Genomic DNA, 12470 nt, shown 5'->3' on the forward strand with positions numbered 1-12470 from the left:
TTTCTGTTTGCACTTGCGCCCTGACGAAAGTGCCTCTGAGGATTAATTTTCTTTTTCCGAAAAAAAAAGCACTTTCTTTGCTTAAAAGGTGGAACGCTAACGCTAGCGTTAAATTTTCCAACGTCTGTGGCAGCGTAGTGGTATTTTCTTCCTTTTGTCAGCCGGTGCAGCAGAACACGCTTCTGCCTTTAGCTACCAGACAAGCCCAGGGCTCAGAGTTTATTGGACAGAAAAATGTGATGACACATCAAAGAGAAAGTCTCTCAGACTGCATCGTGTTCGGTATTAACAGAACCTCATAATTTCGTGGCTAGAGCCAGAAGTTGTAGCGCAGAATCACTGAGCCGGCGACTGAATTTTAAGTAAAGGACCAGTTTTGTATTGAGCTAACGTAGAAAGAAATGTGGTCTGATGTCCAAAGCGTGAACACACAGCATATTACCCTCTCTCGAAACTTAGTCGTTCTCCTTAATCCACGTTAAGTTCAGACAGGAAATCCGTCTGACGTGTCGCTAATATCGGTGTAACCTTTTGCGCATGTCTTTGTTATTTCCCTCACTTGGGTTTTCTATTCTGATGGATAACTTTTTCTCTGGATTTTCGGTATAAGCTGTTGTCTTCTTTTATCAAGCTGGAATCGACAATGTGCCCGTCGCATGCACTACAGATATAAACACCTATATTTATATTACATCCACATGAAAAAAATCTTAATGAACCGAAGCAACAAGAGAAATTGCACATAGATTCTCTTGAAACTAACACGGGCATTATGATCTACGTTGTCATTCAAAAGATCTTGCTTTGATTTGTCACCATATCACTGTTCGCATTATATATGTATCCATAGAATACAAACTGCCTTCAATTCGATAAATTTACTTTTACTACCGAATTCAGTTTCTGCGAAAGATTGCACGATGACAGTGTAGCACAAAAATTCCGAAGTGTTCTAATTTTTTAGCAAATAGATTTTTTAAACAAGACTTCATTTAATATTATTGTTAATATTTGGAGCCATTCTTCGTCAGTCGGTAATTCAGTGCTGTATAGCGTGTTGATAGAAAGTACGATTACCAATTTTTTCACTTTAAATTTTCTATTTCCTTTTAAGAAAAAACATATTTCACTTTCACTTTTAGCCACCTTCAGCGTTAGTCTTTCTGTCCGATATGATACGTGATCGTCTCCATCCACTGTTGTGTAAGCATTTTCCATCAGCAATGAGTCACAAGCTTGCAGTACTGTGCACTTAACCTCGCTGCTAGAGCTCTGATGCTTCCTGCAGTTATTGCTACTGTTAGGTTAACTGCGAAGTTGTAGTGGCAAGTTTTATGGCTAATAAAAGGAAAATGTTGTGACATACAGCTGTCGGAAAATTTAATATAAATTTATGTGTCCATCACTGCTTGCATAAAGGCTAATGTACACTGTAACGGGACATCTTCCTCTAGCATTATTTTACACCAATTTTTCGAATTTTGGACAGGTCAGTATTATCTCAGCTGCTTTTCTGAAGACTTCCACACAATTTTATACACAAAATGTTATATTTCAAGCTAAAATTTATGAAAAGGAATTACTTTATGTTCGATGTTACAGTCGATAGGTACTAGCTCTGAATGCACTGATAAAATTATTTTTTTAGAACCATTTCAAATACCAATTATTTGGCATATTTAAAATTTCTATTGCGAATTTCGCAATCTAGTACTGTTTACTATGTTGGTTTCTGGATTTATTTATGACAAATAATCCAAATTAACAGAAATTGATTTCTCCAGAAGAATTGTAAATCCTTTGGAATATGGTTATTAGCGTTGAGTGAAGTACAGTAAGCATGCCTTTTATGTGATCGGACGTATTTTCGTATTTTGGGCGAACAATGTAATTTCGGCTTTGTTAATATGAAAATCCAGACGACTGTATGATAAACAAAAATGTGACTAAATATACTAACGTAACAACAAAAATTCTTCAGTAACAATCTTCAAATTTATTTACATCTGTTCAAACATGAGGACCTAAAATGTACAAATTTCAGCTAGACAAATCAAACCCCTAGACAAGAAGAATTGGAGCCAACTCTACACGAAAAGCTACATAAACTAGAAAGTTTATTGTAACCTTCGCGCCGTTGAAATTTTTCATAAAGGTCGTTTCTTATGACGGTCAATGACTTGAATAAGGAAGGAGGGGGGAGGGAGATCACAACACAAATAACGCATTGGAGAGAGAAAAACCACTAAAACAACTATCTGAAACATACACTATGTGATCAAAAGTATCCGGACACCTGGCTGAAAATTACTTACAACTTCCTTGCGCCCTCCATTGATAATGCTGGAATTCAATGTGATGTTGGTCTTGGTGACATCTTCTACTCTCGCAGCCATACGTTCAAATCAGGTGCTGGAAGGTTTCTTGGTGAATGGCAGCCCATTCTTCACTGAGTGCTGCACTGAGGAGAGGTATCGATGTCGGTGGGTAAGACCTGGCACGAATTCGGCGTTCCAAAACGTCCTAAAGATATTCTACAAGATTCTGACCACGACTCTGTGCAAGTGAGTCCATTACAAGAATGTTATTGCCGTGCATTACGAACAGGATCTCAATCGTGTTGAAATATCCAATCACTATCCCCGAATTGCTCTTTAACAGGAGGAAGCAAGAAAGTACTTAAATCATCAATGTAGGGCTGTGCTGTGATAGAGTCACGCAACACAGGAGGGACTGCAATCCCCCTCCATGAATAACACGACCACACCATAACACCATCGCCTCTGAATTTTACGGTTGGCACTATACACGCTGGCAGATGACGTTCACCGGGCATTCGCCATACCTACACCCTGCCATCGGATCGCCATGTTGTCTACCGTAATTCGTCGCTCAACACAACGTTTTTCCACTGTTCAATCGTCCAATGTTTAAGCTCCTTACATCAAGCGAGGCATCGTTTTGCATGTACCGGAGTGACGTGTAGCTTATGAGCAGTCGCTAAACCATGAAATCCAAATTTTCTCACCTCACGCTTAACTGTCATAGAACTTGCAGTGGATGCTGATGCAGTTTGGAACTCCTGTCTGATGGTCTGGATAGATGTCTGCTTATTACACGTTATGACCCTCTTCTACTGTCAGCGGTCCCTGTTAGTCAACTGACGAGGTCTGCCTGTATACTTTTGTGCTGTAGGTGATCCTTCACGTTTCAACTTCACTATGACGACGGAAACAGTGGATCTGGGGCTGTTTAGGAGTGTGGAAATGTCGCATACTGACGTATGAAACAAGTGGCACCCAATCACGTGACCACGTTCGAAGTCCGTTAGTTCCACGGAGCGCCCCCTTCTGCTCTCTCCCGATGTTTAATGACTACTGAGGTCGCTGATATGGAGTACCTAGCAGCAGGCGGCAGCACAATGCACCTAATATGAAAAACGTATGCTTTGGGGTGTCCGGATACTTTTGATCTAATAGTGTATCTGTCTAAAATATACAGGGTGTTTAAAAAATGACCGGTATATTTGAAACGGCAATAAAAACTAAACGAGCAGCGATAGAAATACAACTTTTGTTGCAATATGCTTGGGACAACAGTACATTTTCAGGCGGACAAACTTTAGAAATTACAGTAGTTACAATTTTCAACAACAGATGGCGCTGCAAGTGATGTGAAAGATATAGAAGACAACGCAGTCTGTGGGTGCGCCATTCTGTACGTCGTCTTTCTGCTGTAAGCGTGTGCTGTTCACAACGTGCAAGTGTGCTGTAGACAACATGGTTTATTCCTTAGAACAGAGGATTTTTCTGGTGTGGGAATTCCACCGCCTAGAACACAGTGTTGTTGCAACAAGACGAAGTTTTCAACGGAAGTTTAATGTAACCAAAGGACCGAAATGCGATACAATAAAGGATCTGTTTGAAAACTTTCAACGGGCTGGGAACGTGACGGATGAACGTGCTGGAAAGGTAGGGCGACCGCGTACGGCAACCACAGAGGGAAACGCGCAGCTAGTGCAGCAGGTGATCCAACAGCGGCCTCGGGTTTCCGTTCGCCGTGTTGCAGTTGCGGTCCAAATGACGCCAACGTCCACGTATCGTCTCATGCGCCAGAGCTTACACCTCTATCCATACAAAATTCAAACACGGCAACCCCTCAGCGCCACTACCATTGCTGCACGAGAGACATTCGCTAACGATATAGTGCACAGGATTGATGACGGCGATAAGCATGTGGGCAGCATTTGGTTTACTGACAAAGCTTATTTTTACCTGGACGGCTTCGTCAATAAACAGAACTGGCGCATTTGGGGAACCGAAAAGTCCCATGTTGCACTCCCATCGTCCCTGCATCCTCAAAAAGTACTGGTCTGGGCCGCCATTTCTTCCAAAGGAATCATTGGCCCATTTTTCAGATCCGAAATGATTACTGCCTCACGCTATCTGGACATTCTTCGTGAATTTGTGGCGGTACAAACTGCCTTAGACGACACTTCGAACACCTCGTGTTTTATGCAAGATGGTGCCCGGCCACATCGCACGGCCGACGTCTTTAATTTCCTGAATGAATATTTCGATGATCGTGTGATTGCTTTGGGCTATCCGAAACATACAGGAGGCGGCGTGGATTGGCCTCCCTATTCGCCAGTCATGAACCCCTGTGACTTCTTTCTGTGGGGACACTTGAAAGACCAGGTGTACCGCCAGAATCCAGAAACAATTGAACAGCTGAAGCAGTACATCTCATCTGCATGTGAAGCCATTCCGCCAGACACGTTGTCAAAGGTTTCGGGTAATTTCATTCAGAGACTACGCCATATTATTGCTACGCATGGTGGATATGTGGAAAATATCGTACTATAGAGTTTCCCAGACCGCAGCGCCATCTGTTGTTGAAAATTGTAACTACTGTAATTTCGAAAGTTTGTCTGCCTGAAAATGTACTGTTGTCCCAAGCATATTGCAACAAACGGTGTATTTCTATCGCTGCTCGTTTAGTTTTTATTGCCGTTTTAAATATACCGGTCATTTTTGAAACACCCTGTATATAAAGTACCTATTTCAAAAACAAGTGATTTTGATTTACGAGAAATACCATAGAACGAATGTAATGGGATAAAGTGTATTTATGCATCTGAGCACATGTGAAAGTCTGGTTATAATTTTGTTTTTCGGAACGGTGAAATACGTTCACAAGGACGTTCCCTGCTGTTAACCAATATAGTTGAAGTAAGCGGATGTATTGTGCTGCTCTTATAGTTAGCGAATCAAGCGTGATTTAACAGATCTAGGTGCAGCTGCATAAGGAGACATACGTCTAGGGCAGTGACAGTCTATGGGCACTAGAATGAAAGACATCACAACAGGTACCTCGTCCGAACTACATTACAATCATTTTTATCATTTCAGTTGTTCATGTATTGGGCTTAATGTTCTTCAGTTTATCCACTGCACTATCGGTATTTTTATCCATAGGTGAATGATTCTATTTTTTGCATTAATGTTTCGTTTTGAACCGATACTCTTTTATTCCTGAATTCCTGTCCGCGCCGAACTTAGGCAAAATAATCACAAATCTCTTCGGTAACTGAATTTGGTTCTCGACTGTGGTTGCTCACAGTTCATTGCGTGGTTCTGAATACTAGCTGTTCCACGCAGGTGTTCTTCACAGTAGAAATAGTTCGGAACACTAATTTCGTACAAGTGTACTGTGTGTGATCATGGGCCAAACCGTGTTATAATCACTGAGTTACTTTTTCAGCTAAGAATAAATATCTTTAACGAGGCAGATTTAAGTATGGGCAGTAGCATACTGTCTGTCCATTTCTATTCGCAATGTAATTCAGTGCCTTTGCCACAGTTGCTGGAAGTGAAACCTGTTACTGTGCGTACTGCATAAGCAAAAAAGCTGCTTCAATCCAGAATTCATATTCTCCACGCTTTGTTTAGTCAAACTGTCTAGAGTTACGATGTGATCCTTTTGTGTGTGAGCCTTTCACCATAATTAATAACTACCCAACTTCCTTTCGCTTTATCACCTCCAGAACAACGTATATACTGGGTGGTCCGAAATAGTCTGAAACGCTTTTAAGAGTATTGCAGGGTGGATTGTGCTCAGAAATAAATTTTAATAAGAAAATTGGATACGTTGTGCACTTTCCGAGTTAGTCATAGCTGAACTTGACCAATCAGACGGCTGCGCGAGCAAATTCATGCGGCTCGCCAAATAGAATTTGTGTTAGTTGTTCTCATAGCGTAGAATGATACCTCACTAGACTGCCCAGCCCCTGGCTCGGGTTCCATTCTTACTGTCATCCCATGTCAAATTTTTGTATCGATCTCTTTTTAGATATTAGGAATCGAGACGAAGAACAAGATTTTGCGACACAGTCTCTAGCGAGCCGCTTGAATTTGCGCGGGCCACGACCTGACTAGCTAATTCCAGTGCTGATTAACTCGGAGACGGCGCAACGTATCGAATGCTTTTCTTAACTCTTATCTTCCGGACAGCCTATCCTGCAACATCCTTACAAGCTTGTAAGTAGGCTGTTTAGGTTTTCTTATTGGTAACGCCACGTAGCGCTCTGTATGAAAAATCACTGGCTGTGCTGTGTGCAGTCTGTGGCTAGTTTGCATTGTTGTCTGCCAGTGTAGTGTTGGGCAGCTGGACGTGAACAGCGCGTAGCGTTGCGCAGTTGCAGGTGAGCCGCCAGCAGTGGTGGATGTGGGGAGAGAGATGGCGGAGTTTTGAAATTTGTAATACTGGATGGCATGAACTGATATATATATTATGATTATTAAGGTAAACACATTGTTTGTTCCCTATTAAAATCTTTCATTTGCTAACTATGCCTATCAGTAGTTAGTGCCTTCCATAGTTTGAATCTTTTATTCAGCTGGCAGTAGTGGTGCTCGCTGTATTGCAGTAGCTTGAGTAACGAAGATTTTTGTGAGGTAAGTGATTTGTGAAAGGTACAGGGTGTGTACATTTGATATCTTTGTTATTGTAATTCTGAAAAATTTTATCAAATCATTATTGGCCACTGCCCAAAACAATTTGTAAAATTTTTTGTGGGGAGCATGGGGGCTATGTAAGTAGGCTGTTTAGGTTTTCTTATTGGTAACGCCACGTAGCGCTCTGTATGAAAAATCACTGGCTGTGCTGTGTGCAGTCTGTGGCTAGTTTGCATTGTTGTCTGCCATTGTAGTGTTGGACAGCTGGATGTGAACAGCGCGTAGCGTTGCGCAGTTGGAGGTGAGCCGCCAGCAGTGGTGGATGTGGGGAGAGAGATGGCGGAGTTTTGAAATTCGTAATACTGGATGACATGAACTGATATATATATTATGATTATTAAGGTAAATACATTGTTTGTTCTCTACTAAAATCTTTCATTTGCTAACTATGCCTATCAGTAGTTAGTGCCGTCCATAGTTTGAATCTTTTATTTAGCTGGCAGTAGTGGCGCTCGCTGTATTGCAGTAGCTTCAGTAACGAAGATTTTTGTGAGGTAAGTGATCTGTGAAAGGTACAGGTTAATGTTAGTCAGGGCCATTCCTTTGTAGGGATTTCTGTAAGTCAGATTGCGTTGCGCTAAAAAATATTGTGTGTCCGTTCAAGCACATTCGTATATAATTTTTGTAAGGGGACGTTTCAAGCTTTTCACACAGTTTCTAACCACGTTGTGTAGTGTGAGGTAGCTTCGAGAGCAGACATTAACTGCATCCACGACATTGGACACCGAGGCGTGTTTTCGACGTACGACAGAATTTCTTTAAGATTTATAGTTTCCAGATTGTGTCGCTAAGTAACTTTTACTAGAGCTACATACTTTTCAACTGCTCCATACCCAGGCAAAAGGCTGGTTATAAAAGGAGTGGAAGTAGTAACACTTCGTTAAGAAACGTTGGTTCACCTGCATCTGGATGTCAGTACTTCGTTAGAGCCCCCTTGTCAGGATTTGGACGAAGACCTCAACGGCAGCGACGGCGTAAGAGACGGACCGTAACAGGATGAAACTGGCAAACCCACCTTCTATAGGAAAGGGATTACGTGCTGGATAGATGAGTCTCAGAAGCTCTGCAAAAAGCAACTTGTCTAGGGAACGAGGCCTAGAACAAAAACCAGACAGGTCTTGGGGCATCAGGGTAGCGGCCCTATTTCGTGACGTACTTTGTTAAAGGCTGGTAACCTATACAGAGAACATCCAGAATTACTCGTAAATTTCACATACGCGGAGCAGGCAATTTGCATAGACTCTGAAGAAGATTACATACTTTTTATTTTCTCTTGGAATGTAAGGCGCCTTCGCAGACGACTCCAGCCTCCGACGGGTGGAACTTGGTCAAAACGTAACGGGACAAAAGTTCCGCAAATCCCTCTCCCGCCGAGCGGTTCTAGGCGCTACAGTCTGGAACCGCGCGACCGCTACGGTCGCAGGTTCGAATCCTGCCTCGGGCATGGATGTATGTGATGTCCTTAGATTAGTTAGGTTTAAGTAGTTCTAAGTTCTAGAGGACTGATGACCTCAGAAGTTAAGTCCCGTAGTGCTCAGAGACATTTTTTTCACCGTCAGGAACAGAGGTCGGAGAAACCTCTGCCCTACTATATCAAATGTGAGAAAACAAATAACTCGCCCACAGTTCGCGTGATTTTCGTAACTGTCTTATTCACTGTTCAAATTGTTGACCTTTAGTAGTGATACACGCAATCCGAGACACACGGAAACAATCACTGAATTTCATCTCCGCTTAAGGTAGCAGAGACTTTTTTCTCCATTTCATGTTTTCAAGAGTCGTTGAAGTTTCCTAATAGACCTTTTGTTTCAATTTCCACCCAAAAGTAAAAGTCTAGAGATGCCGTCTGGCAAACGTTCAATCCCATTTGAGTTCTCCGAACAACCGATACAGTGGTCTCCAAATGTTCTGCTACGATGATCTTTATTATCCGTGCGGAACGAGTGGAACGTCCGTCACGTTCTTTAGACATTGTCTTACGTACAGAGCGAATTCCTAAAATTAACACTACCACAAATCTGTTAGCCCTCACAGAATTCGTAGTCATTGGCACTCCATTCAACAAAACTATTCTGAGATCTATAACAGATTGTGAAATGCATTGCTAAGAGGCTGCCGAAAAAGCTAAATATGGAATGGATGCAATGCGTTTGAATGAAGTATTCACGTAACACTGCTTTGGGTGACCATACTTCCACATTCAAGCTGCCTGTAGTGAGACGTAAATTAAGTGATACCGTAAGTAAAATTTAAATTGAATTTTGCCCATCAGTTGTTCTTTTTCGTGTATTTAATTCTTCATACTTCCAGTTTCTTGCATTGTTAATGTGCTGTGTCCTCCGACGAGGATAACATGCATCATTGCTAAAATAGTTTGGCGACATTGTCAATAAACGGAAACAACATCCACTTTTTCGACTGCCAAATATATTGTGAAATTATGAATACCTGGACTAGTTAGCTGCTTGATCGCTACAACAGCAGAGCACAGGTAGTCACAAGATCCTTATCCGAATATGGAATTCGCATATAGCATTTGGTAGTGTAGGACATAACTTTGTGGGATCCCTTCTCCTTATGCAGCAACATTGGTTGGCGGCGCTATCATCTTGTTAGTCATTCATGACACATACACACACACACACACACACACACACACATATATATATATATATATATATATATACACTCCTGGAAATGGAAAAAAGAACACATTGACACCGGTGTGTCAGACCCACCATACTTGTTCCGGACACTGCGAGAGGGCTGTACAAGCAATGATCACACGCACGGCACAGCGGACACACCAGGAACCGCGGTGTTGGCCGTCGAATGGCGCTAGCTGCGCAGCGTTTGTGCACCGCCGCCGTCAGTGTCAGCCAGTTTGCCGTGGCATACGGAGCTCCATCGCAGCCTTTAACACTGGTAGCATGCCGCAACAGCGTGGACGTGAACCGTATGTGCAGTTGACGGACTTTGAGCGAGGGCGTATAGTGGGCATGCGGGAGGCCGGGTGGACGTACCGCCGAATTGCTCAACACATGGGGCGTGAGGTCTCCACAGTACATCGATGTTGTCGCCAGTGGTCGGCGGAAGGTGCACGTGCCCGTCGACCTGGGACCGGACCGCAGCGACGCACGGATGCACGCCAAGACCGTAGGATCCTACGTAGTGCCGTAGGGGACCGCACCGCCACTTCCCAGCAAATTAGGGACACTGTTGCTCCTGGGGTATCGGCGAGGACCATTCGCAACCGTCTCCATGAAGCTGGGCTACGGTCCCGCACACCGTTAGGACGTCTTCCGCTCACGCCCCAACATCGTGCAGCCCGCCTCCAGTGGTGTCGCGACAGGCGTGAATGGAGGGACGAATGGAGACGTGTCGTCTTCAGCGATGAGAGTCGCTTCTGCCTTGGTGCCAATGATGGTCGTATGCGTGTTTGGCGCCGTGCAGGTGAGCGCCACAATCAGGACTGCATACGACCGAGGCACGCAGGGCCAACACCCAGCATCATGGTGTGGGGAGCGATCTCCTACACTGGCCGTACACCACTGGTGATCGTCGAGGGGACACTGAATAGTGCACGGTACATCCAAACCGTCATCGTACCCATCGTTCTACCATTCCTAGACCGGCAAGGGAACTTGCTGTTCCAACAGGACAATGCACGTCCGCATGTATCCCGTGCCACCCAACGTGCTCTAGAAGGTGTAAGTCAACTACCCTGGCCAGCAAGATCTCCGGATCTGTCCCCCATTGAGCATGTTTGGGACTGGATGAAGCGTCGTCTCACGCGGTCTGCACGTCCAGCACGAACGCTGGTCCAACTGAGGCGCCAGGTGGAAATGGCATGGCAAGCCGTTCCACAGGACTACATCCAGCATCTCTACGATCGTCTCCATCGGAGAATAGCAGCCTGCATTGCTGCGAAAGGTGGATATACACTGTACTAGTGCCGACATTGTGCATGCTCTGTTGCCTGTGTCTATGTGCCTGTGGTTCTGTCAGTGTGATCATGTGATGTATCTGACCCCAGGAATGTGTCAATAAATTTTCCCCTTCCTGGGACAATGAATTCACGGTGTCCTTATTTCAATTTCCAGGAGTATATATATATATATATATATATATATATATATATATATATATATATATATATGGGGGTGGCGGTGGGAATACCTTCTAAATATAGGCGGTACCGAGGAAATGAAATACTCGGGGTGAATCAAAACTACTAGTAGCGTCTGTTCCCAAAGTGCATGAATGTTCGAACTTAAATACACCCAGCGCTGGAGCTCCGGAAAGGAGATGCTTTCATCTCATTGGCAGCCACGTCGTCGTTGTGGCAGCGCCCTCGTGCCGTTGTGGCAGCTGTGGGAAACGCGGCGGCGTAAATAGTGGCGCGGATATTTGATGAGCGGCCGACCATATAACGGCCGATACAGCACCAGAAGTGATGGCGCCATACAGGACCCGTTTGGTTGCCATCCGAGGTAACCTTACGTCACACCGGTACGTCTACGATTCCAAGCCGAATAACTGTTTGTATAAGGGTCAGCGTTGGATCAATGCGTTATTGACTTGTAGATTTTTGTTAAACTCTTTCCTTTGAGTAAATCATCCAGTTTTTCTAAAATCGTAATCATTTGTTTGTCTGTACATGTACATCACATCTACACCTTTCTGTCAGATTCGGATAGTTCCTTCTTGGTACGTCGTTTTTCTTTCTTTCTTTTTAGTCTCACTGTGTACTTACCTTATTTTGACAGCATATGTATTCGATAAAATCTAGTGTTGGAATTTCCAATCCCATCTTTTACTCTGCTCCTCTATCATACTCCATATGTAATATCTATTCCTAATATTCCTGTAAAGTTCTTATTTTATATTATTAGGATAGTTAATTCAATGTAAGTTGTTGTATGTCATCGTTTTTTGAATTTAGTGTTTGTTTCTACCTATTTGGCTTTCTTTATATTTGGGCTTAGTACCGCCCAACATTTAACTTCTAAACTGCATTATCATCATAATGTTAAAGATGTTATTTACTATATGTTAGTGGCGTCACTCTAGTTGCCTAACATCCTTTCCAATGTTCTTACAGATATTGTGATTTCATTGTCGACGATAGCTAGACTGAAGATGGACTTGTAAGCCATAGGCATTTTTGTGATCACTCTTTTTAGTGACGTGCTCCGGAAATATCACAATTAGATTCAGTTATGGAAACAGACACCATACAATGTACTGAGTGAACTTAAGTGTACCCTATGGAATAGCAAGGAGTTCCTATTCAATATGGTACACTTAAGTTGACTCAGTACATTGTATGGTGTCTGTTCCTCTAATGAAATCTGATGAGGATATTTTCGAAACGCGTCATTAAGACGAATGATCACAAAAATACTTGTGACTAATTTACTATTATCATAGCGCCCATAGTAGATATTCCAA

This window comes from Schistocerca cancellata, unplaced genomic scaffold, assembly GCF_023864275.1.
Source record: "Schistocerca cancellata isolate TAMUIC-IGC-003103 unplaced genomic scaffold, iqSchCanc2.1 HiC_scaffold_718, whole genome shotgun sequence".
NCBI lineage: Eukaryota > Metazoa > Arthropoda > Insecta > Orthoptera > Acrididae > Schistocerca > Schistocerca cancellata.